We start from the raw sequence: 27,814 nt of genomic DNA, 5'->3' as shown, positions 1-27,814 counted from the left end.
TTGACCATCGTTAATAGAATTAGTAGGATCTAGGAATCAGTGGTTATGACAGAGACTAAGTGCAATTATCATACTATTTTAAACTGCTCAAGTTTTTAAGGATTGAGATACCATTTAAACAGTGGGAAATGCACAGATCTTGTGTGTATAGTCCAGTCAGTTTTAATAAAATTCCCAACAGGCTTCAGTTCTGACACCTGCATTCATCCACACTCTTATCCAGACAAAGAATGCTCTAACACAGCAGAGATTCTCTCAGCTCATTTCCGGTTATGCCATCACCTCTGCCCCGAGGCAAGAGCTCTTCTGACTTCTGCAACCATAGGTCAGTTCTGCCTGTCCTTGAACTTCATACTAAATCATATAACACGTCCTCTTTTTCAGCCCGGGTTCCTTTACTCAAGCACAATGTACGTGAGACTCATCCCTGCGGCTGCATCAGTCCCTTTTTATCACTGCGTTGGCTTCCACTGTAAGAACAGATCCCAGATTATCTCCTGTCCTGTTTGTGGATACCTGGACTGGTTCCAAGTGAAGGCCACCAGGAATGAAGCTGCTGTGAACATTTACGTATAGATTTTTGTGTGATCATTTCTTCACCTCTCCAGGGTACGTGTTTAGGAGTGGGATTGCTGACTTGTACGGTAAGTATATATCTTTCAAAACGTCACTTATTTGCTTATTTGACTGTGCTGGGTCTTCCTTGCTGTGAGGGCTTCACTCTGCATTTGCAAGTGGATTCTTTGCCACTGAGCCACCAAGGAAGCCCCGTAAATATATGTTTAACTTTATAGGAAACTGCCAAACAATTTCCCAGAATGGTTATATCATTTTATACGTCTACTTGCAAAACATGAAAAGTCTGGAGTTTTTCTTTCTTTTTTTTTTTTTGCCTTTATTTTGGAGTTTTCCTTTTAAGCCATTCTAGTGGGTGTGCATTGTATCACTGTGGTTTAAAATTGTATTTTTATAAGACCTTAATGATGTTGAGCATTTTTCAAGTGCCTATTGGCCATTTATGTATTTTTTGTGTGTGAAATGACTGTTTAAACTTTTTGGCCTAATTTTAAGATTAGATTTTTTATATTATTAAATTGTAGGGTCTTTTTGCAGGGGCGGGGTACAAATGTTTGGTCAGACACATGTGCTGTAAACATATTCTCCCAGTCTGTGGCTTATCTATTCATATTATTAACATTGTCTTTTGAAAGTGTTTAACTTTGATGAAGTCCAATTTAATGTTTTTATTTTTCCTTTTGTGGTCAGTGTTTTCTATTTTCCTCAGGAAATCTTTTCCCCAGTACTGCAAAGATATTGTCCTATGATCTCTTCTGGAATCTTTATTGTTTTAGAATTTATGTTTAGGGCTATAATCCATGTTGAATTAATTTTTGTGTATGGGGTGAGGTATGAATTGAATTCCATTTTTCTCCACATGAATATCTAGCTGTTTCAGCACTGTCTGATGAAATTACTTTACTCAAGATTAACTTCACTGAAATTATGTCAAGAAACAGGAAAATTTTAAATGATTCCTGAAAAAAGGGAAATTAAGAGTAAAAAGGGCACTTGACTCATACTTAAGTCATTCTTTGAACTCATAGAACAAACATGCACAAATGACCGCTAATTTTTTTTAAAGATTTTTTTGATGTGGACCATTTTTAAGTTCTTTATTGAATTTGTTACAATATTGTTTCTGCTTTATATTTTGGTTTTTTGGCCTGGAGGCATGTGGGAGCTTAGCTCCCTGACCAGGGATCAAACCCATTCCCCTTGTTTTGAGCGATGAAGTCTTAACCACTGAGCTGTCAGGGAAGTTTCAATATTAAAAAAAAAAATACAGCCACACGTTTTGCATTTCTAACAGTTAGCTCTATTCCTCTGAATGAACTAACAAAATTATTTTATATGGAAAGTTTGCTCTATCTGCAGCAGAATCCTGACTTGTTTGAAAACTTGCAGCATCTTTCTATTTCACTAAGTGCCTATGAAGCCAGTTAAATATTTTGGAGGCAGGGGTAGGCTTAAGTGGATCTTTTGACTCTGCAAAAATAAAGTTCCAATCTCTTCTAAATCGGAGTTTTAAGGATTTCTAAGAACTAGATTGCATAATGGCACATGGTGGACTGGGACAGGCTTTACATCAGGACAAGAAAGGAAAACTAGGTTTTTCTCTGTCCTTGGCCCTCAGATGAGATGGGGGTTTATGTTCTGGGTTGGCAGTAATTTGGAGGAGGCACAAACATGGGGTAGAAGGCAGGGGTCAAGGGGGGGTGGGTAGGTGAGCCGCATTTTAGCAACACGAAGACTTCCCCAGTGGCTCGGTGGGTAAAGAATTTGCCTAAAATACAGGAGACACAGGAGACCTGGGTTCGATCCCTGGGTTGGGAAGACCCTCTGGGGGAGGAAATAGCAACCCACTCCAGTATTCTTGCCTGGAAAATCCCATGGCCAGAGGAGCCTGGTGGGCTAGAGTCCAGAGGGTCGCAGAGAGTCGGACACAACTGAGCAACTCAGCACAGCAACAAAATCAAAGGTCAGACTCCGTGAGGAAAGTTTAGCTGTGAGCCCCTGAAGCACCCTTTCCAGTGGCCAGTTTTCTGCCTGTGTTTCCATTCCACAGACTCTCAAGTTCTGGGTAAAGTTATAGCTAGATAGTGCTTAGGGAAGTTCAAAAGAGAGAAGTATCTCAGCTTGGAGTGAAATTGAAAGGGCAGGAGGCAGCAACCTCAAGAAAGGCAAGCTGTGAAAAGTTTGAAGAATAAGCTGAAAAGCTTTGCTAGCAGAATCTAAACCACAGACAATAACACCAAGCGTTTGGTTTAGATGTGCCATATTCCAACTCTTCTGAGGCACCGTGAATCTATTGTGAGGATGTCTGTGTTTTCAGGGAGAAAATTTAGATCTAGAGAAGAATTAAAAGCAAAGAGTAGGGTCACACATCCAACCAGTCCATCTCAAAAGAGATCAGTCCTGGGTGTTCATTGGAAGGACTGATGTTGAAGCTGAAACTCCAATACTATGGCCATCTGATGCGAAGAACTAACTCATTTGAAAAGACCCTGATGCTGGAAAGATTGAAGGCGGAGGAGAAGGGGACGACAGAGGATGAGATGGTTGGATGGCATCACCGACTCTATAGACATGAGTTTGAGTAGGCTTTGGAGTTGGTGATGGACTGGTTGATGTTTTTTTAAAAAAGCAGCTTGAAAGGCGAAAGCAGGCAACGTTGGAACTGTCTGATTTACACAAAATCATCTAAGTGAGTGCTTCTCAAACTTTAATGTTGATTCTGAAATTAATACATGTCAACTATACCTTGGTAAATTAAAAAAAACTTTAATGTTCATACAAATAATCTGAAGAGTTTGTTAAAATGTGGATTCTGACTCAGTCAAACTGGTATGGGACCTAAGAGCCTGTATTTTTTAAAGTATCTGTTATATTTTTAGCAGCATCAGGTCTTAGTTGTGGCATGCGGGGTCTTCATTGTCCCTCGGCATGTGGGATCTGAGTTCCATGACCAGGGATAGAACCTGTGTCTCCTGCACTGGAAGGTGGTTCTTAACCAGTGGACCACCAGGGAAGCCTGTGAGATTTTTTTAAAGTACTGTTTCTTGGGCCCACACCAGACCAACTGAGTCAGACATTCTGGGGCTGAAATCTTAACCCTCAAACTTTCATTCTGCACTGGCCTTAGGCTATGGAGACCAGTAGAAGTAGAAATAGGAGGTTGGGTTCAGTTCAGTTCAGTTCAGTTCAGTCACTCAGTCGTGTTCAACTCTTTGCAACCCCATGAACCGCAGCACGCCAGGCTTGCCCATCCATCACCAACTCCAGAGCCTACCCAAACTCATGTCCATAGAATCGGTGATGCCATCCAACCATCTCATCCTCTGTCGTCCCCTTCTCCTCTGCCTTCGATCTTTCCAGCATCAGGGTCTTTTCAAATGAGTTAGTTCTTCGCATCAGATGGCCATAGTATTGGAGTTTCAGCTTCAACATCAGTCCCTCCAATGAACACCCAGGACTGATCTCTTTTAAGATGGACTGGTTGGATCTCCTTGCAGTCCAAGGGACTCTCAAGAGTCTTCTCCAACACCACAGTTCAAAAGCATCAATTCTTTGGTGCTCAGCTTTCTTTATAGTCCAACTCTCACATCCATACATGACTACTGGAAAAACCATAGCCTTGACTAGACGGACCTTTGTTGGCAAAGTAATGTCTCTGCTTTTTAATATGCTCCCAAGTTGGCCATAGCTTTTCTTCCAAGGAGTAAGCATCTTTTATTTCATGGCTGCAGTCACCATCTGCAGTGATTTTGGAGCCCCAAAAATAAAGTCTGCCACTGTTTCCATTGTTTCCCCATCTATTTGCCATGAAGTGATGGGGCCAGATGCCATGCTCTTAGTTTTCTGAATGTTGAGTTTTAAGCCAACTTTTTCATTCTCCTCTTTCACTTTCATCAAGAGGCTCTTGAGTTCTTCTTCACTTTCTGCCATAAGGGTGGTGTCATCTGCGTATCTGAGGTTACTGATATTTCTCCCGGCAATCTTGATTCCAGCTTGTGCTTCCTCCAGCCCAACATTTCTCATGATGTACTCTGCATGTAAGTTAAATAAGCAGGGTAACAATATACAGCCTTGAGGTACTCCTTTCCTGATTTGGAAAGTCTGTTGTTCCATGTCCAGTTCTAACTATTGCTTCTCTAATGCAATTTCCCAGAATGGGTTTTTCTCAGATCCCACACTGGGACTTTGAATGTTTTACTTCCATAAACGTCCTTCCTATGAACAAAACGGAGAAAGATTCTTCCTTTAAAGAGTTTAGAGTTCAACTGGGAAGTCAGTCCTCAAGTAAATTATAAATACAGAGGAAGAAAAGGCATTATATGAGGTGTACTGTATGTTTTAGGAACCCACAGCAGAGGAATCTAAGGGTTAAGAAAGATCTCCCCAGACAGGGGACATTTAAGATGAGTCCATATGGATGAATAGGAGGTTTTCAGAAGAACAGGACGGGTAGAAAGTTTCCCAGGGAAATACAACAATATGTCCAAAAGTCCAAAAACAAGAGAGATTATGGTGAGTTCAGAAAACTGAATGAAGCTCAGAATGATTGGAGTGTGTGGTAACACAGGAGATGGGCTGTGAGGTTGTCGGGGACCAGATGTCACAGGGCTTTATAAATAGGGTGACCTCTTACCCCATTTTCTCAGACAGTCTCAGATTACACACTCATTCCTTCATAATTATTAACAGCACTTCCTTTCACTCTCCAAAGTGTCCTATTTGGACATAAATTAAATGGCCGTAATTCCTACAGGCAAAACTTTGAATTTTTCCAAATGGGAAGAGATTGATGATTACTTTTGAGATTGATGAATTTTAGGCAGAGATTTGACATTGTTAAAGTGTTTTGAGAAATATCAATAACCTCAGATATGCAGATGACACCACCCTTACGGCAGAAAGTGAAGAAGAACTAAAGGGCCTCTTGATGAAAGTGAAAGAGGAAAGTGAAAAAGTTGGCTTAAAGCTCAACATTCAGAAAACTAAGATCTTGGCATCCAGTCCCATCACTTCATGGCAAATGGATGGGGAAACAATGGAAACAGTGGCTGACTTTATTTTTCTGGGCTCCAAAATCACTGCAGATCGTGATTGCAGCCATGAAATTAAAAGACACTTGCTCCTTGGAAGGAAAGTTATGACCAACCTAGACAGCATATTAAAAAGCAGAGACATTACTTTGCCAACAAAGGTCCATCTAGTCAAGGCTATGGTTTTTCCAGTGGTCATGTACGGATGCTTTTGAGCAGACTCTTGTATGTATGCTTTTGAGCTGACTCTTGAGAGTCCCTTGGACTGTGTGGAGATCCAACCAGTCCATCCTAAAGGAGATCAGTCCTGGGTTTTCATTGGAGGGACTGATGTTGAAGCTGAAACTCCAATACCTTGGTCACCTGATGCAAAGAGCTGACTCATTTGAAAAGATCCTGATGCTGGGAAAGATTGAGGGCCGGAGGAGAAGGGGACGACAGAGGATGAGATGGTTGGATGGCATCACCGACACAATGGACACGGGTTTGGGTGGATTCGGGAGTTGGTGATGGACAGGGAGGCCTGGTGTGCTGCAGTTCATGGGGTTGCAAAGCATCGGACATGGCTGAGAGACTGAACTGAACTGAACTGAAAGTGTTTTGAAACAATCATTTATACTTCAGAGAGAATAATGAATCAAAGACCAGTTAAAAGGCATTTATCGGTACAGGTAAGAGTCACTGGTGTCCTAGAGTTGTGGCATTGTGCATGGAGAAAAGTAGATAGAACTGTAAGCTATTAAGAAAAGAGAAACAATTTGGTATATGAACAGATGGGAGCCAAGTCGACCACTCTTCTAGGTTGAGCTAGTATTACTTGGGTAGTGCGTCATTTGTTATGACAGAAAAGAAAGAAGGAAGGAAAACATTTTTGAGAGAACTGAAGTGTACTGAATGATTAAGAAATGTCAAGTAAAACGAGGTCTGAAAATTCCCACTACATTCATTGGCCACACTGTGAGAGAGGCTTTTCTATTTTCTTGGAGCTAATGACTACATAGCAATGGAATGAATAGGAGGTAAATGGGATGAAAGAGAAGAGAAGGGAATGAAGGGAAGAGAAATTGAGTGGAGATAATTCAAGAAGTTTGGCTCGGAAGAGGAAGGGAGGAATGTAGCTGTAGCTGGAAGGGAAATTGGAATTGAAGGTTTCTTTTGTTTAAATCGTTTTTCCATTTGTAATTGCTTGTTAAGATGGAGAAGGTAGATAGAGAAGATTTGAAGATGTGGAAAAAGAGAAGCAAGTGAGAAGGATTCAGAGCACAGATGAAGGTTGATTAGTTATCTATTGCTGCGTAATAACTTATCCCTAAATTTAGCAGCATAAGACAGTAAATATTTACTATCTCACAATTCCTGTCTGTCAGAAACCAGGGCACAGCTAGGGCTCAAGGTCTTTTAAGAAGTTGCTGTTAGGCTACTTGCTTGGTCTGTGGTCTCGTCAGATGACTCAACAGGGGCGGGGGGAGGAGGGATGAGGATCTGCTTCTGTACTTACGCATTATTGCCAGCATTCAGCTCCTCAGAGGCTGCTGAGCTGAGAGCCTCAGTCCCTTGGTGCCTGTCAGCCAGAGGCCTTCCTTGGCCCATAAACCTCTCCAGAGGGCTTTCTTCAGGGCCAGTCAGTGAGAGAGGAAGAGAGAGCTAGACAATACCCAAGACAGAAGTCACAATATTTTTGTTAACCTAGCCATAGAAGTGGATAAGGCAATGGCAACCCACTCCAGTACTCTTGCCTGGAAAATCTCATGGACGGAGGAACCTGGTAGGCTGCAGTCCATGGGGTCACTAAGAGTCGGACACGACTGAGCAACTTCACTTTCACTTTTCATTTTCATGCATTGGAGAAGGCAATGGCAACCCACTCCAGTACTCTTGCCTGGAAAATCCCATGGACGGAGGAGCCTCGTAGGCTGCAGTCCATGGGGTTGCAAAGAGTTGGACACGACTGAGTGACTTCACTTTCACTTTTCACTTTCATGCACTGGAGAAGGAAATGGCAACCCACTCCAGTGTTCTTGCCTGGAGAATCCCAGGGACAAGGGAGCCTGGTGGGCTGCCGTCTATGGGGTCACACAGAGTCGGACACGACTGAAGCAACTTAGCAGCAGCAGCAGCCATAGAAGAGACACTCTATGACTTTGCATTCTGTTTTAGGGGAGAAGTTACCTGTGTCTGACCGTCATTTGAGGGGAGGGGGTTTTACAGAGCTTGACTGTGGCTGTGTGCATGCATGCTCAGTTGCTCGGTCATGTCCAACTCTCTTGTGACTGCATGGACTGTAGCCTGCCAGGCTCCTCCGTCCATGGGATTCTCCAGGCAAGAATACTGGAGTGGGTTGCCATTTCTTCTTCCAGGGGAACTTCCCAACCCAGGGATTGGAACCTGCATCTCCTGCATTGGTAGGCGGATTCTTTACCCCTGAGCCACCTGGGAAGCTGATGAATATTGCTAAGTAGGAGCCACTGGAGCCAGTTTACAGACTGCCGGTCACAGAGTAATAAACTATCAACAAAAAAGGGAGAGCTCTTCCCTGGTAATAGAAGGAAGGGGGAAGACTTGGATCTAGATTTGGGTAGTTTTGGATCATTGTAGTGAGAATAGAGAGATTTCTGTTCAGATGGCTTGTATTTTCTATGCCAAGTAAGACACATGGTCTTTTTTTTTTTTTTTTATGAAACAAGAGGAAATTGGAGTTTTGATAGTAGAGATGCTTTGAAACAATCCCTGTTGAGTATAAGATAGAGAAGTGAGCTGGGAAACAGAGGACTGAATAGGAATGTTACAAGCCCAGCTGAAGGGGGTATCCACAAATTTATACCCAAATCAATCTGCCCAGAAGGGTGATTTTTCTCCGGCAACACTTAGTAAGGGAAGAGGAAGTTCTCCATGGCTACTTTCTGATGATTGCCCATTTTCCCTTAGGGTGACATGGAAAGCATGAAAAATTGCTGAAGCTGACACCAAAATTTATATAACCATAAAATTGAACAAAGTAGCTGTCAGTGTCAGAGTCTAAAAAAGGAACCTGTCACACAGAGTTTCATTTGCTGCGAAATTCATGGAGAGTCAGGTTAGCACAAAATAGGCCAGGTTGCTAAGTTATATGCCATAAAGTTGTCTATTCGTCTGCCTTCACTGGAATTCATGCTTGCTAAAGATAGTTAAATCCAACAACAACAGGAGAGTGTTAGAAACTTCTCATTGATTGCTTTGGAGAAGATCTTTTTTTTTAAATGAAAAGTCCCCAAAATGAATTTTTGAGAAATAGGTTCACCTGTTAACTTCACCTTTTTAATAAGACCTAATTGAAGCTCTATTCTGATGCTTTCATTTCCTATATATAAAACTAGTCCTTTTCTGGGCTTCCCTGGTGGCTCAGCAGTAGAGAATCCACCTGCCAATGCAGGAGACACAGGTTCCATCCCTGGTCCGGGAAGATCGCACACGCCTTGGAGCAACTACATCTGTGAGCTGCAACTACTGAAGCCTGCCTGCCCTAGAGCCCGTGCTCCGAAACAGAGGAAGCCACCGCAGTGAGAGGCAGGCACACTGCAGCTAGGGAGTAGCCCCCTCCTTGCCACAGAGGGAGAAAGGCCTACCCAGCAGTGAAGACCCAGCACAACCAAAAATGAATAAATAAACACATAAATTTCAAAGTAAGTAAATGAAGTCAAGAATGAAAAAAAAAAAGAACTAGCCCCATTCTAAGAAGAATGAGAAAATTTCCCTAGACTGGAGGCCTGCCAGTCTAGGGAGGCCAGAGACAGGGAGTAGCTGTCAGCCTTTTGCTCTCTGCCCAGTGAGCGAACCACGCCTGACTGATGCTCGGCCGCTGCATCGGTGGAGGGAAGGCTCTGATAAAAGCTGACATGCACAGCCCTCTCTCTCACCCGTGTGTGCACGTGTTGCTGGATCATGAAAGTGAAATACTGAAAATATTTCAATATTGAAAAAGTGAAAATATTCAGGCTCCAAATCACTCAGCGTTGACTCACCAGTTGTTTTATATTCAAGGATTTTGTGAACAAAGGACATCCAAAGATGGGAACATAAAGAGACATCATAAGGCAGGAGATAAAATTTTCCTACTCCAGAGACAGCTTAAAGCCAAGATATGAACACAGAGAGAAGACGGGCCATTGGATTTCTCCAGAGTTGAGAGTTTCTCAGACAGGCAGTGAAAGAAAGGGAGCGAAACAAGGAGGTTTAGGATGAGCCAGTAAGCATGGTTGACACGTGGGTCTTGTCAGGGTCGGACTGGGGCAGCAGGGCCTGAGGGATGTGAAGAGGTAGAATTGTCAGTGGGTGGGTGGTGTTGATAAAGCAGACCCGAGGTGCTGAGGTGCTGGGGTGACTGAACCCCTGAGCTAGAAGGGGAGGCAGCTGTACCCTAAATGGGACCTGAACTCATGCACTCTGCGAGTTTCACAGCGTTATCACGATATAATGGGTTTTTCCCACTAACTGCTATGCATGACATGATTTATATGGGAGAATGCTTTCCAGATTCCTGTGTTTTTTACAGAGATTTAGTCACATCTCTTCTGCAGAATGGAAACTCCTACCTAGATCTTGTAAGAAGAATGTGCTGTGCTTAGTCGTTCAGTCATGCCAACTCTTTGCAACCCCAAGGACTGTAGCCCATCAGGCTCCTCTGTCCGTGGGGATTCTCCAGGCAAGAATACTGGAGTGGGCCCTCCTCCAGGAGATCTTCCCAACACAGAGATCTAACCCAGGTCTCCTGCATCGCAGGTGGATTCTTTACCAGCTGAGCCACCAGGGAAGCCCTGTAAGAAGAACAGAGCAACCAGAATCGGCCGGGGGACTCCCTGGTGGTCCAGGGGCTAAGACTTCAAGCTCTCAGGGCAGGGGGCCTGGGTTCCACCCCTGGCTGGGGAAAGAGATCCCACATGTCACAACTAAGACCCAGCACAGCCAAATAGATACTGAGAGCAACAACAGTAGGCCTGGAAAATCACTGGATATGACAACTGAGAGAGACCAAGTCCATCCTAAAGGAAATCAACCTGAATATTCATTGGAAGGACAGATGCTGAAGCTGAAGCTCCAGTACTTTGGCCACCTGATGTGAAGAGCTGACTCATTGGAAAAGACCCTGATGCTGGCAGATTCTCAGTCACTGGACCACCAGGGAAGTCTGGTCCACATTTTTAAAGGATGACTTTGGGGAATTGAGAGGGTATAACTTTGGAGTTTGGAATTAAAATATATACTCAACTATATATAAAATAGATAACTTACAAGGACCTTCTGTATAGCACAGGGGACTGTATTCAATATCTTACAATAATCTATAATAGAACAGAATACATATATATATATCTGAATCACTTTGCTTTATGCTTGAAACTAACACAATTGTAAATTACACATATTTCGATAAAATTCTTTCTTAAGAAAAGATGACTTGGGTTGCTTTGTGAAGAATGAATAGGGAAGGGTATATGAAAGTATTAAAAAGAAAATCAAACCTATGAATGTATTTCTAAAATCATAATTCTAATGCAGGTATACTTTTGGGTCTGCTTTTTTCATTCCACATCACAAGGACATAATCATATCATTAAAAGTCATAAGAAACAACTTTTAAGTGAATTCATGAAATGCTTGGGGCTTCCCTAGTGGCTCAGATGGTAAAGAATCTGCCTGCAATGTGGGAGACCTGGGTTCAATCCCTGAGTCGGGACGATTTCCTGAAGGAGTACATGGCAACCCACTCCGGTATTCTTGCTTGGGAAATCCCACGGACAGAGTAGCCTGGCGGGCTACAGTTTATGAGGTCATAAAGAGTTGGACATGACTTAGTGATTAAACAACATGAAACTCTTGTCTGTGTCTTACCTTAGTTTATTTTACCATTCTCCTATTTTTGTTTTTGTTCAGTCGCTAAGTAGTGTCCAATCCTATTACTGGGAATTTAACTTATTTCCCGTGTTCTCTATTTTACGTGTGGTAACTATAGTTAGTTTTATTTGATCTTTGGCTGCAGTTCCCAACTTATTAGGATCCATTCCTATATGGGGAATGAAACTATAGGATCAGAAGATACAAGTGCCGGATTATTCTAGTTTCAACTTGGTGGTGCTGGGAACTACAGTCCGCAGAATTCCTTTACCTACACACTTAGAGGTAGAATTGGCCAAGAGAGGAACTGAGGGTGGGGTTTGGCAGCAGCTTTGCTTCCTCTTTGGAGGTCTTTGTCGTCAGAAGCTGAGCTGCCTGGTGAGTTCCAGGATGTCCTCACTCTTCTCTTGGCATCAGTCCTTTTTCCTGACGTCTGGCCCTGTGGATGGACAGGGGTCCTAGATTGGCTGCCCAAACCCTGGCTGTGGATCCTCAAGACAGTGGCCTCCCAGAGATCTCCCAACAGATCCGAATCCCCGTTTGAATGTCCACAACAGTGTCTCGGATCTGCTCCACCGTGTTCACCCGCCCTGTGGACTGGTTAGTGTCTCTGTCAGGGCTTCACTCCCCCAGCCTTCCCCATGGTTGTGGAAGGTCTCTGCATGTAATCAGTCCCACACTCTGTAGCACTCATAGTTCTGACTAGTCCAGTATATGAGTATCCTGATGGTTCTTGTTACACGTCACCAGATTGTGTTCCTGAAAACTCATAACCAGTTATAGACTCACCAGAAGTCTATGAAAATGCCCATCTAATTGCCATCTCAACAGCATTGCTATTTGGGGTTACTTTTAATTATATGGGGAAAGTTGATATCTAGTTTTAGTTTTCTTCTCTTTGGTTAGTAATGATGTAGACCTTTCGGTGAATGTGGTACTTTCTGAGATACTTTGATACTTCCTCTTTTCTATTCTACTGGGCACAGTTTCCTGTTTGTAAAGATGTTCAAAAATTTCAAGGACAGTTAGTAGCTACTTTATTCATCAGTTCAGTTCAGTTCAGTGACTCAGTCGTGTCTGACTCTTTGCAATCCCATGGGCTGCAGCTCGCCAGGCTTCCCCATCCATCAGCAACTTTATTCATACTTCTCCCCTTTTATCCATCCTGACATTCCCTGCCTAAATTCCTTCATATTATAGGTTATAGGTTGTTGTTGGTGGTGGTATGTGTGTGCGTATGTTCTAGTCTTACATCATAGTTCAGTATGGTCAAATTATAAGTCAGTAATAAAAGTGAATCAGTTAGGGCTTTTAGATGAAAAACAACAGGGACTCTCCGAGCAGTCCAGTGGTTAAGGCTTCGTCTTCCAATGCGGTGGGTGTGGGTTCGAGCCCTGGTCAGGGAACTAAGATCCCACATGCTTCATGGCGAAAACAAAACAAAGCAAAACATAAAACAGAAGCAATGTTTTAACAAATTCAGTAAAGACTTTAAACTGATCCACATGAAAAGAAAAAGACATCAAATGTACTAGATTAAAGGGAAATAGGAACTTGCGGAATTTATGCAAATCTGTAGTAGCCTAGGCCTCATTTCAGTGATCAGAGTGCTGTTGCAAGAATGAATAAATTCCACCCATGTCAGTTTCACTAACACTCTAGTCAAGATTTAAATTCTCAGGACTGAGCCTGAAATTGGCCTAGCCTACATGGAGTGCTGGCCTCTAGTTTCATATGGTTACTAAGTGAAAGGATCTGGGTGAAAGAGCATCCAAAACCCCTTTCTTATCCATAGAGGGAGGGAAGGCACTTGAATTTACCATTTTACCAGCAGTATTTCCACAGCAGAGGGAGTCATTTCCCAAGGGAGACTGAAGTGTTGTTAAGAAGCACCCCAGTGCTTCTTGAATATTGGGTGGCCAGTGTCTGAATATCCATAGGCAAAATCTAACAGTCTTTAGTGAATTTTCACTGATACTGATAACAGACTGAACATATTTTGGAATCTCATAATTACTTTTTACAATTAATTTATTTTTAATTGGAGGATAATTGCTTTACAATATTGTGTTGGTTCCTGCCATACATCAACATGAATCAGCCATAGGTACACGTATGTCCCCTCCCTCTTAAACCTCCCTCCCACCTCCCTCGCTATCTCACCCCTCTAGGTTATCACAGAGCACTGGGTCTGAGCTCCCTACACCATACAGCAAATTCCCACTGGCTATCTGTTTTACATATGGTAATGTATATGTTTCCATGCTACTCTCTCTACTCATCCCCCCTCTCCTTTTTGCACTGTGTGTACTAGTCTGTTCTCTCTGTGTCTCCAATGTGGCCAGTACCATCTAGAAAGATTCCATATATATGTACTAATATAAAATATTTGTTTTTCTCTTTCTGACTCACTTCATCCTGTATAATAGGCTCTATGTTCATCCATTAGAACTGACTCAAATATGTTCCTTTTTATGGCTGAGTAATATTCCACTGTCATATTTCTTTTGAGCTACAAGTATTCCACAAATCATCGTTTATAAACCTATCTTGGAAATACATAAGTGAATTTCCATTTTAAAATTGTATAATATTATCTGAGCTTTATGGCTTTCAACAACCACTAGTAGATCAAGACTTTTGATTGGGATGTATTACAGGTGTTTGTCATCCCATATAGGAAAGCCTTATTGCTTAAAAAACTATACAATCCTGGAGTAGCAATTTGTAACATGGGTGAAATGTTTTCTAAAAGGACAGTGTCATTAAAACAATGTTTTACTAAAAAATAGAAGGGCTTAACAGAAAGCCCTACCAATAATCTTCAGGATCTTTTATATATGCTTTTTAAAAACCATACATATCTTCTTTTCTGGTTATATATTTTTGTGGCTATATATATATTAAATCTTGACTAGAGTGGTTATATATTATGTGGTTGTATATTTTATATATATATATAAATATATATTATATATATTTTGTGGTTACTAATACTCAGTTAAAATACCAGTACATGTTATCAAGGAATTGTGGAGCTGACTTCTTTCCCATTTTCTATTTTGGCAATTACTCTCCAGTAAGAATAAGCAATGAGACCTAGTTTTCTGAATTGTTGGTTGAAAGTACTTGTTTGGCAGCTAACTGGGCGTTGTAAACAGGAAAGCCAGTGTGAAAAGAAATTAAAACCTGAATTTACAAGGAAGTTAGGACTAAAAAATAAGAAACAGGGCTTCCCCAGTTGTCTGTGCCGTGGTTAAGAATCCTCTTTGCAATTCAAGGGACAGCAGCTTGATCCCTGGTCCAGGAAGATTCCACATGCTGAGGGGCAACCATGTCTGTGCCCCACAGCTACTGAAGTCTGCCTGTCCTGGAGTCCGTGCTCCACAAGAGCGGCCACCACAGTGAGACTCTGCTCTGCCACGAGAGGAGCCCCACTCACCACCACGAGGGAAGACCCTCGCCCCGCAGGGAAGACCCAGCACAACCACAGATAAAGTAAACAAGCAAATAGAACATGATTTAAAAAAAAAAATGGACAAAGAATATGAGTAGGCCATTCAGAAGAAAATAAAGCAAATGGCTAGTAAACATATAATGAATCACTTCCTAGTAATCAGAAAAATGCAAATTAAAATTTTTAAATATAAGGACACAAGAAAGCGTTCCCATAATATAAGGGGTAAGAACCAGAATCTCATAAAGCCTTGGGCACCCAGACGACTTCTCATTTGCCCTGGCTGCTCTTTGGTCTCTGGTGTCCACTTTTCTGAACTTCTCTGGTTTTTTCCATCTCTTTCTTTGTAACAGCCTTTTCTGCTTCTGTCCATACTAGCCCTTTCTAACTTACTATACTCTAGAAAATCATTGCCTGTGTTATCGTCTCTGTCCTCAGTAATCAGCTTCTAATACCCATATGCCCTTTTATTCACAGGAAATCATGTTTAGCTGGACTCTTGACTACTTAGGGGCTTCCCAAGAGGCTCAATGGGTAAAGAATCCACCCGCAATGCTGCAGACGCAGATTCGATCCCTAGGTCAGGAAGACCCCCTGGAGGAGGAAATGGCAACCCCATCTAGTATTCTTGCCTTGGAAACCCCATGGACAGAGGAGCCTGGCAGGCTATGGTCCATGGAGTCGTAAATGAGTCAGATACAACTGAAGCGACTGAGCAGCCACGCCTGCATGACCACCTAGCTTTTCAACCACTTTGATTTTTCAACCTTCTTTGCTGCCACCTGTGGATTTCTGACTTTCTTTAGACCAGAAATAGTAAGTAAAAACTCGAAGTCAAACTCTTAACAGGAGTGTGCCTTTCCCTTTTCCCCTGCCACAGGGCTTGAGAGCCAGGAAGCTGCTCTGTGACCAGAGGGGATGTCAAGTCAAGATGCACAACCGTCTTGTGGGCCCCGCTGTCCCACTCAGACAGTTCTGAGAAAGTTCCATCTCTTCCACTCTGGGGTCTGTCACAGAGGCTCACATAGCATTGTAGATAGAATGTACCCTTCAAGACTGGACCTTTACAAGGGTGGGTGGGAAGAGTTCTCTTTTTCATAGTTGTCCCCAACCTTTAGAACAGCTTATGTTTGGCACTCAAAATATATTGGTTAAATGCTGTTATTAGCTGAATTGTGTCCCCCCCTCAAAATTAGTATGTTGAAGTCCTAACCCTCAAGTGCTGCAGAAAGTGGCTGTGTTTGAAAAAAAGAGTCTTTAAAGATATAGTTAACGTTAAATGAGGTCATTAGGGTGAGCTTTGATCCAAAATGACTGATGGTCATTCTAAGAGGCCATTTGGACACTAGCCCAGTGGAAAGACCATATAAAGACGTAGAGAGAGAATAGCCATCTGTACTACCTACAAGCCAAGGAGACAAGCCTCAGAAAAAACCGACCCCACGGACACCTTCATTTCAGAATTCTAGCCTCCAGCATTTTGAGAAAACATATTTTTGTTGTTTAAGCCACCCAGTCTGTGGTTCTTTGTTATGGCAGCCCCAGCCAACTAATACAAATATATAAATCATAGAGAGATTTTCATAAAAGCTTTTTTTAAAAAAAAAAATAAGAGAAGGCCTGGGGCATTAATCAAAGTTAGCAAAAGACAGGTAAATAGAAAACTTTTCTTTTACTCAAGGACAATTTCAATGTGTACTAGAATCACTTAAATAAAAAGTAAAAAAAGACCATTAGAACTAAAAAGTAAAGTTCAATAGTTTCAAGTTTGCCAAAGATTTGAGTCACTTGTGGACTCAGCAATTGATCAGAAATCTAATTACCACTGAGATATTTAGAGGAAAAAATCTTTCTTTATTTTAAAATCCTCAAGAACATTGCAAATTGTACCACTCATATTATCCAGGATAAAAATGACTGCTTTAAATAGAACTTTCTTATGTAGCAGAGGAGCAAATCCTCATTCAAGTGACAGTAATCGTAGCATTTCAAGATGTGTTGGGACCAAAAAAGTCACTCTTCAGATTTGCTTTAGAGTTTAATGAGCTAAAAATCCATGACTATACTCAAGTTAGAAGACAGACTTTTATAAAGTAGGTGTTTGTTAAGAACTTTCACTTAAAGCATTAAAAACCTAAAGAGTAAACAAAAAACATATTTTACTGGAAAGTTACAGGGAGTCTCTCAGAATAAACAGGCGGAAACTAAAGGTGGCCTCTGGTGACCAAGGTCTTCACCATCACTCTTTCGCGATGTGTGTGTCCCTCTGGACTCTCTTGCTCTCTCATCGCTGTCCCTTTATTCAGCTTTATTCCCACCCCTGTCCCCTTCCTCCTCTCTTGCTCTCTGGGGTCAAAGGTGGAAGTGGTAGTGGTAAGGCATGTTGTATATAGAGTAGACATATCCTCCATCTACAGGAGCAGGGGACCTTGATTCTTGGAGAACTGGAGATGATCTGTGTTTGGGCTAACACCCGCAAAAGGTTATGTTATCGTGTTCACTTAAAAAAATCCACATGTATGAATTCTCATCCTTGACATTTTTCTTTGTTAGAAAAAGCACACACTTCTGGTAGCTGAATATAAATACTTAAAAAAAATTGCATCATTGTCTTCCTATTTTTTTTTTCAATAAATTGTGATTTGAAACAAAATGAACATGAGCTGGGCATTCTAAAAGATCTTGCTTACAAATTAATCATTTTACCATAAACCAAAGAAATATTAAATTGAAGAAAAATGAATTGAGCTTGCAGTTCTGTTAACTTAGATCAAAAACAGAAGGTGAGATAGTTAGGGAGTTAAGGATGGATACGTACACGGATAACCAACAAGGACTTACTGTATAGCACCGGAAACTCTGCCCCATGTTATGGGGCAGCCTGGATGGGAGGGGAGTTTGGGGGAGAATGGATCCCTGTGTATGTATGGCTGAGTCCCTCTGCCGTTCACCTAATACTGTCACAACACTGTTAATCAGATATACTCCAATAGAAAATAAAAAGTTTAAAAAAGATATAACCAGAAGAGGGTAAATCTTACTGACTGTTCTGAGAGTGTTTAAAAAAAGCAAAAAGCATAGAAGGTGGGAGAAGGCAGTCTACATTTACAACGCCTGCAGGCAACACATGGGGAAAACACTATCTTCATTTTAGAAAAGAAAAAGTGAAGTCCTATTTAGATTCCACTTAAGAATCTATACCTAAGAATTTTACTCAAGGCAATTTTAATTGTATTTATGAGGTGGTTTTATTTTTTAAAATCATCTCGTTGTGCATTTTTATGTAATACTGAGTGTGAACTTCTAGACAGTTTCAAGAGTTTATAAGACTTAAGTGGCACTGTATTTTTATAACTTCACTGACAAGACTAATGATATTTCATACCGATTTATTTGCTCTTTTTTTTTTAAGCTTTAATTGTTTAAAGCTAGAGACATTTTACCTTTAAAAAAAAATCACACACTTCATCAGGGGATGATGATGATTAGGGTACGATTTTCTAGAGAACCAAGTCAACTGAAGTTGATAAAGCTCTGTTTTCATGTAGTATTCCCTGTGACCTCCAGTTAATTTCTGGGATTTAAAGTATCTGCTGGTGGTGGTGTAATTGCTAAGTCATGTCAGACTCTTGCAACCCATGGACTGTAGTCCACCAAGCTCCTCTGTCCATGGGATTCTCCAGGCAAAAATACTGGAGTGGGTTGCCATTTCCTTCTGCAGGGAATTTTCCCGACCCAGGAATAGAACCTGGGTCTCCTGCATAGCAGGTGGATCCTTTACCAACTGAGCCACCAGGAAAGCCCTAGGGTACCTGAGCTGAACCTTTATTGATTGGTACTGAAATAAGGCAGACCATTGGCAATGGGGAATGAGAAGCAAAGTTCTTTCATGTGTGTGTGCTCAGCCGCTCAGTCGTGTCTGACTCTTTGCAGCCCTGTGGACTGTAGCCTGCCAGGTCCCTTTGCCCATGGAATTTTCCAGGCAAGACTACTGGAGTGGGGTGCCACTTCCTACTCCAACAGATCTTCCCAACCCAAAGATAGAAGTCATGTCTTCTGGGTCTCCTGCATTGGCAGGGGGGTCTTTACACTAATGCCACATTGGAAGCCCTGCACACATACACACATCTTAAACAGCAGTTGTCAATAAACAGAAGAACCAGTTTTCAAAGTAGGTGTATTTCTATCCCACATGTTTAGAGTACTCTTTCTGAAGAAGCTGATGATGAAGAATTGATGCTTTCAAGAATATAGAGTTCATGACATTATTTGAGTCTCTCTCTGACATCTATCACACTATAGCATATTTTCAGTTGGCCCATCTGCTGGGGGTTATAAATTTACCAATACTTTTAAGAATGGATCATTGTTTGGCAGTTTATAGCTCATTCCCCTTGGAAACTAGGAGGACACATGTAAGAGGCAGGTTGGTACCCAGGCAGAATAGAGCTGATGAAGAAGAGGATTTACACTGGATGTAGAGCCCTGTTCCACCAAGATGCACGGGAGGGAGATGGGGCAGCTCTCTCATTTGTGGAGATTGTTTGGATCAAGGTTAATCCACAGCCTTAGGAAATGGAGCAGACCAGACATGAGTCATTCACACAATACCATCAAGAAATCTACCAGACATGATTCTTTCAGTCGCAAATAATAGAAACCTTACCCCAGATTGGTTTGAGCAAAACCCAGATGAATCAGCTCATAAACTGGACAGTCCCAGGAGAGTGTAGGTGTGGCTTATGTGGAAACTTACATGATATAACCATAATCTGGTTCGCTCCACCTTTTGGTTTGGCTTGGTTCTTCTCTGATATGTAGGATTTTTTTTTTTAATTTTTTTGGATGTGGACCATTTTTCAAAGGTCTTTATCGAATTTGTTACAATATTCCTTCTCTCATATTTTTTTGGCTGTAAGGAATGTAGGCTCTTAGCTCCCCAACCAGGGATTGAACTCATGCCCCCTGCATTAGAAGGCCAAGTCTTAACCACTGGACCACCAGGGAAGTCTCTGATGTGTTGGATTTAAGACACATCCTACCTTTATGGTTGTGAGACAGCTTCCTGAAGCATTGCCATCCTTCAGTCCCATGAAATGGGACCCACCCCTCTCCCCCACCCCAGCTCATAGGACCCTGTACTCTAGGGAGTTCTTCTCTGGATCTCCTTCAGCCATGCCCTTCCCTACGAGGCAAAGAGCCTCAGCAGCCAAAGGCACACACTCCCCTAGAAGCTTCTCACATCCCTCTAGATCACACTCTGGGTACCACAGACCCAAGGATTCCCTGCCCCAAATCTGCAAGCTAGCTCTCAGTCCTGAGGGGAACTCTGCTTTAGTCCATCCCCCTGAAGGTGAGCGAAGCTGACAACTTCACATCTTCAGGCTCGAGAGTGAGCTGCTTGCAGATGACGCATATGGAATTTAGATGAGCAGGCTGGGCTTCTCTTACATGTCTTATGAGGCCCCTTCTGGCACAGAATTGAGGCAAGAGTAAGGAGAGAAGGAGTTGGACCATGGTGTGCAGATCTTTTCATCCAACTGTGTTTCAGAGCAGAAATATGAAGAGTCTGAGGATTTGAACCTTGCCTTCAAGGTCATTATGAGAGTATATTTGTCCAAAAGTCAAAGTGTTAGTCACTCAGTCATGTCCAACTCTTTGCGACCCCAGGGACTGTAGCTCACCAGACTCTGTCTGTGGGATCTCCCAGGCAAGAGTACTGGAGTGGGTTGCCATTCCTTCTTCAGGAGATCTTCCTGACCCAGGAATCGAACCTGGGTCTCCTGCACTGTGAGCGGATTCTTTACTGCTGAGTCACTGGGAAAGCCCAAAATAAAATTATAGTAACTCATATATTGGGCTTCCCTGGTGGCTCAGCTGGTAAAGAATCTGCCTGCAATGCAGGTTACCCTGGTTCAATTCCTGGGTCGGGAAGATCCCCTGGAGAAGGATAGGCTACCCACTCCAGTATTCATGGACTTCCCTGGTGGCTCAAATGGTAAAGAATCTGCCTGCAATACAGGGGACCTGGGTTCAATCCCTGGGTTGGGAAGATGCCCTGGAGGAGGGCATGGCAACCCACTCCAGTATTCTTGCCTGGAGAATCCCCATGGACAGAGGAGCTTGGCAGACTATAGGCGATGGTGTTGCAAAGATTCAGACATGACTGAGAGACTCAGCACAAACACACAACTCGTATATTATGGGGACTAACCAAATATATGATTTATATGGAAGAAAGTAAGATAGACTTTACTGATGTCCTAATTCATATCATACTGACTCAGAGAAACTTGAGCCTAGAAAAATATTTGGAAAGCTCTCTTGTCCATCTTTTCTTTACAGAGGAGGAGAACTTTTCATATAGTTAACTGCCTTACAAAGGCATTTCAAAGGCAAGTACTAGATAATGGGAATATCCTGAAAGACCTGAAAATCACCACTTCTTTGTCTACATATAAAATTGGCTTGAGATGGGTTAACTTAAAATTTCTATCAATAACTGGGAAATGTTAATAGTTGTTTTTGAAAATAGAAAAAAATTCCACTGGAGAAAATGTTTACTTCTCAGGAACTCTCAAGAATGGGACAAGGCCTTGGAGATCAGTTGGCTTAAAACCCAATGTGATGCAAGAATCCTTTTTTATTGCCTTCAAAATTATTGCAAGGTTAGGCAATTTTGAAACATCATTAACAAGGAGAAAATGGCTTAGAAATACTGGATGTAAGTCAACAGGAGCAGCAGCAATACCACAGAAAGCAAAAGAGATAGGCCAGTACTGGAATGCTGGGACTCCCAGTCTAGATTCTGCTGCTTGGCACTTACTCAACTTTCTTACCAATTATTTCTCACATTATATCAACATGGGGCACATATCAACTTTTGAAATGCCTGGAAATCTTTTAATAACTTAGCCCCAGGCATCTTTTAAAACTCATGCTTCTAGAAACTACACTGAAAATCACATTAGAGCTCAATGATGTTTTCATTCTCCGGATTATGTATTTTCACCAGCAAGAGGGACGCAGTAACTTCAGTGTCATGGTTAGTGGATTGCAAGAAGCATGGGATGGTGATAGAGCAGAATGGTCCCAGATGGATGGGCTGAAAAATCATCTTCCTCATCTTATAGTTGAGGAAGCTGAGGCCCAGATCCCTTGGCTGGTTAGTAGCAACCCCAAGGTTGGATAAATGAGTGGCTCAAGGACATCACTGAAGACCTGGGTTCTTTCCAGTTGCCAGGTCTGCCTCCTTCAAGGTATTCACTTTTTTCACCTGCTTATCTCAATGATTGGAAAGTAGATGGAGCAGCTCTGGGAATCACAGCTAGATATAATATTGCCCAACAGAAAATGAGGAAGGTGTCTTTAAGAGTCAGAAAGCCTTTCTTAGAGGAGTCCAGCAGATATCTCATTTCTGATTGGTCAGAAGTGGGTCATGTATCCTTCCTAAACAATGGCAAGTAAAATGAGAGTGCCGTTGAGCCATTAAGATTTACCTTCTTGGGCTGGAATAGGGCCAGCCTCTTACTAGCACGTGGTCACATGGAGGAGGGTAGCTATTTGAACAAAACCTGGGTCATTTTAGCACATGTGTGCAGAGAAATAAATATTGAGTAGGCAACCAAAAAAATCTTCTAAAATCTATTAGGCACCCCAAGCCTCAAGCAACAGCTGAAGGTCACTGGAAATGATTTATTTTAGAACCTGCAGAGCATTTCTTTGCTGTCTCTTGCTCTGTTGCACCTAAAGTTTTCCTCTTCGGACTTCACTAGTGGTCCCGTGGTTAAGTATCCACCTGCCAATGCAGGTGACAGGAGTTCGATCCCTGGTCTGGGAGGACCCCACATGCCATGGGGCAGCTCAGCCCGAGCGCCGTGGCTACTGAACCTATGCACCTAGAGCACATGCTCTGCAACAAGAGGAGCCACTGTAGTGAGAAGCCCACACACCACAACAGAGGCGTCCCACTCCACCCAACGAGAGGAAGCCCAACCGAAGCAGTAAAGACCCAGGACAGCCAAAAATAACCAAATAATTCTTTTTTCTTCTCTCCTGTCTGCCTCCCCACTTTCTCCTTCCCTACATTTTCCCTAAACTGGCTGTGAACTAAAATTAGTGTATACCACTTTCAGGGTCTACCGTATGCAAAGCATCATACTAATATAACAATCTTTGGGGAGTGTTTATTACAAACACTATAAACCATATTCCTTAAGTCAGTTTAATTATTTTATAATATTAATGAAATTGCTATTTGATACCAAAACTTGTTTCTTGCTTTCTTTCTTTTTTTTCACCCTGGTAATCACAGATCTTCCAAGAGAAAAGATTTACACTGAGTTACAGCCACCAAGAGGGTTTCCTCAATGACTCAGCGGGTAAGAATCTGCTTGTAACGCAGGAGAGACAGGAGACTTCAATCCCTGCGTCAGGAAGCTCCCTGGAGGAGGAAGTGGCAGCCCACTCCAGTTTTCTTGCCTGGAGAATCCCATGGACAGAGGAGCCTGGTGGGCTACAGTCCAAAAGGCCACAAAGAGTCAGACACGACGGAACACACAGCACACGTGGAGCCACCAAGATACGTGAGAATCCACATCAGTGCGTGGAGCTTTTCCTTACGTGTTCACTGTATCTCGAAATGCTAGTGAATGTATTATTTTCTCTACTAGTCATTTCATTCTATAATCAGAGTTACATTCTCCACTAGTAGGGAGGTCTCATTTCCTTAAAATCCTTTCAAATTACAGTTCCTTGTCTTGACAACCATACCGGTACTGTTGTACTAACTGACAGGGGTCAGTTGCCTTGTGTTCCAAACCCTGCTATAAAAATTGAAATGAATATTTTTCTTCAGCTCTGAAGGAATATAATGTAAATCATCAAGCATTATGATATAAATGTATATAAGTAGTGACTATGAAAAAAATAAGGCTAATTATTATTTAACATAACAAACCTTCATTAAGGATAAGCCAGTTCTATCACTGGGCTGAAAGACACAGGAAAGTACCTAGATTTTTCAGGAAACAAAAACCTAGCTGAAGTCTACACTGAAATATTGACTATTTCTGTGGCTTTTTGAAAGCTGTTCCTAAATCTTACTTTTCTTTTCTCTACAGTAGAAAAAATAAAAATACAAAGAATCTCTCTCTCTCTTTAGTCGCTAAGTGGTGTCCAACTCTTGCGACCCCATGGCCTGTAGCCTGCCAGGCTCCTCTGTCCGTGGAATTCTCTAGGCCAGAATACTGGAGTGGGTTGCCATTTCCTTCTCCAGACAAAGGATAGGGTCGGCCTATAACTTATTGTCCAGCTGGGACACTTTCTGCATGTTTCCCGCAGAAATTCTTTCAGGTCCTTTTATGGGGGAAGTTTTGCTTGAAGTTTAATACATATATAGAAAAGTGTACATATCATAAGTGGATTTTCAAAAACAGAATATATCTATGAAATAGATTTATTATGAAACAACCAGATTAAAAAATCTATAAAATCAGTACCCAGACTAAGGAATAGAGTATGACCAACATTTAAGCTCAGGTATTTTCTCTTTTTTTAAATGTACTTGGCACAGCACCTGCGATCAAACTGGGGCTCCGGCCGTGAGGGTGTCAAATCCTAAGCTCTGGACTACCGGGGAATTCCCTAAGCTGAAATATTTTTGAGAATGAAAGGTGGCATTATTTTTCAACAGCCAGTTGAGGTGTATTGATATACAATAAACTGTGCATATTTAAATTTACAGTTTGTGATCCTTTCAGCAGCACATATACTAAAATCGGAACAATACAGAGAGGATTAGCATGAGCCCTGTGCAGGCATGACACGAATTTGTGGAGCACTCTATATTTTAAAAATAATAAAATAATAATAAAACAAATGTACAGTCTGATGAGTTTTGGCATATACCTGTGAAACTATTCACCATAAAATAACAAAAATATTCACCATCTCAAAAAGTTCCCTTATATCTCTTTGTACTTCTCCTTTCACCCCTACCTTCCCTATCTTCAGACAACCACTCATCTGGTTTCTGTCACATTTGTATTTTATAGAATTTTATATTGGCAGAATCTTAGTAGAAAAGCTTTCAGTTTTTCACCATTGCACATTTTAGCTATAGGCGTTTATATATGGCCTTTATTATGTTGAATATGTTTCCTCTATACACTGTTTGTTGAGAGTTTTATCATGAATGGATGTTGGATTTTATCTATTGAGATGATCATATGCTTTTAAAATTCATTTTGTTAATGTGTTGTTTCACGAATCACACACTACATTCTTTTTTGTTGAACTTTTTTCCACATAGTGATTCTTAAACATTGTATGTTATGTATCAACAACTTTTTCACATGGATTTCTGAGTAATATTCCATTGTATGGCTAAATCATGATTGTTTATTCATTCTCCTATTGTTGGATGTTTGGGTTTCCAGTTTGGAGTTATCATAAATAAAGCTGCTATGAACATTCATGCAAAAGTTTTGGTACAAACATATGTATTCATTCTTATATAAGCATCTACATGTGGAATGGCTGGGTGATATGGTAGGTGCATTTCAGTTTTTAAGAAACTATTGGGAATCCCCTAGAGGTCCAGTGGTAAGGAGAGTTTTCCAGGTTGTGCTAGTGGTAAAGAACCTGGCTGCCAATGCAGGAGACTTAAGAGATGCTGGTTTGATCCCTGCGTCAGGAAGACCCCCTGGAGGAGTGCATGGCAGCCCACTCCAGTATTCTTGCCTGGAGAATCCCATGGACAGAGGAGCCTGAGGGCTACAGTCGCAGAGAGTCAGACAGAACTGAAGCGACTACCCACACACCACGCCAGTGGTTAAGACTTCGAGGTCTCAAAAGTGATGGTTTAGTCATTCAGCCATGTCTAACTCTTGCAATTCCATGGACTTTAGCCTGTGAGGCTTCTCTGTGCATGGGATTCTCCAGGCAAGAATATTGGAGTGAGTTTCCATTCCCTTCTCCAGGGGATCTTCCTGACCCAGGGATAGAACCTGGGTCTCCTGCATATCAGGTGGATTTTTTCCTGACTGAGCTACAGGGGAAGCCCCCCAAGATTTCAATACCATAGTTCAATCCCTGGTTGGGGAACTAAGACCCTGCAAGCCATGTGGTGTGGCCAAAAACAAACAAACAAACTGTTAAATATTGTCTGAAGTGGCTGCACTATGTAACATTCTTTATTGGGCTTCCCTGGTGGCTCAAACGGTAAAGAATCTGCCTGCAGTGCAGGACATCTGGGTTTGATCCCTGGGTCAGGAAGATCTGCTGAAGAAGGGAATGGCTTCCCCACTCCAGTATTCTTGCCTGGGAAATGCCATGAAAAGAGGAGCCTGGTGGGCTACAGTCCCAAGGGTTGCAGAGAGTAAGATGGACATGACTGAGTGACTTACACTTTCATGTCACATAGCACTGTATTAAAGTTATACTTTCTCCATATGCTCACCAACAATTGTTATGATCAATGTTTGTTACGTTAGCCATTCTAGTGACTGTGTATCTTATTTTGGTTTTAATTTGCATTTTCCTAATGACTAATGATGTTGCACATGTTTTCATGAGCTTATCTGAGCGGCACTATTTTTAATTACACTAAGAAAACAAGCATAAAGTAAAAATGTCCCAGGCAAACTGGGACATATGATGGCCTAAACAAAGGTAAATGAAGGTCTGCTTTGTGGATGCTGAAACATCCTTATACCCCTGGAATAAAGCCCACTTGAACATGGTGTATGTGATACAACATATATGACAAGCCCATAGCTAAAATGTGCAATGGTGAAAAACTGAAAGATTTTCTACTATGATCTGAAACTTTTGCCACTTTTATTCAACATAGTACCAGAAGTCCCAGCCACAGCAGTTAGTCAAAAAAAAGAAAAAAAGGCATAATTGTTTCTATTTGCAGATGACATGATGTTATATAAAGAAAACTCTAAAGACTCTACCAAAAACTGTTAGAAATAATAAAGGCATTCAGTAAAGTTGCAGGATACAAAATCAATATTAAAAAATCAGTTACATGTTTATACACTAATAACAAACTATAAGAAAGAGAAATTAAGAAAACAATTCCATTTCTAATTGCATCAAAAAGAATAAAATAGTTGATATGTAACAGAAACAAACACAATAATGTAAATCAATTATCCTCCAATTAAAAAGAAATAAATTTAAATTTAAAAAAGAATAAAATACATAGGAATAAATTTAACAATAGAGGTGGAAGACCTATACACTGAAAATTATGACATTGATGAAAGAGACTTAAGAAGACATGAATTAGTGGAAAGATATTTTGTGTTCATTGACTGGAAGAATTAATACCGTTAAAAATGTCCATACTACCCAAAATACTGAATCTAGACTCAGTGCAACCCTTGTCAAAATTCCAATGGTATCTTTCACGGCAGTAGAACAAACAATCCTAAAATTTGTATGGAACCACAAAAGACCATGAATAGTCAGAGCAATCTTGAGAAAGAAAAACAAAGCTGGAGGCACCAGGCTCCCTGATTTCAAACTACATTACAAATCCACAGTAGTCAAAGCTGTGTGGTATTGGCATGAAGACAGACACATAACCCCATCAGACAGGACAGAGAGAGCCCAGAAAATAACCCATACACACAGGGTGAATTAATTTACAAGAAAGGAGCCGAGAATATACAATGAGGAAAAGACAGTCTCTTCAATAAGTGGTATTGGGAAAATTCAACAGGCTGTACACAAAAGAATAAAACTGGACACCTATCTTAAACCATATTCAAAAATCAACTCAAGATGGATTAAAGACTTGAATGCAAGATTTGAACCATAAAATTTCTAGAGGAAACCATAGGCAGAAAGCTCCTTGAGATATCAGTCT

The 27,814-nt window shown here is 41.5% G+C and overlaps 1 long non-coding RNA gene and 1 other non-coding gene across 2 annotated transcripts; both read left to right on the top strand.

The window, feature by feature from the left end:
• Nucleotides 1–317: 317 nt before the first annotated feature.
• On the top strand, nt 318–24,799 carry LOC122674540. Its single transcript, XR_006334991.1, has 2 exons — nt 318–644; nt 23,246–24,799. It is a non-coding gene; the product is annotated as an uncharacterized LOC122674540 (long non-coding RNA).
• On the top strand, nt 24,680–24,784 carry LOC122674966. The gene has a single exon (XR_006335127.1). It is a non-coding gene; the product is annotated as a U6 spliceosomal RNA (small nuclear RNA).
• Nucleotides 24,800–27,814: the final 3,015 nt, after the last annotated feature.

The sequence above is a fragment of the Cervus elaphus genome, chromosome 18 (genome assembly GCF_910594005.1).
Source record: "Cervus elaphus chromosome 18, mCerEla1.1, whole genome shotgun sequence".
NCBI classification, from domain to species: Eukaryota; Metazoa; Chordata; class Mammalia; order Artiodactyla; family Cervidae; genus Cervus; species Cervus elaphus.
Note: the sequence above shows the minus strand (reverse complement) of the source record. Positions and strands in the feature narration are given on the sequence as shown.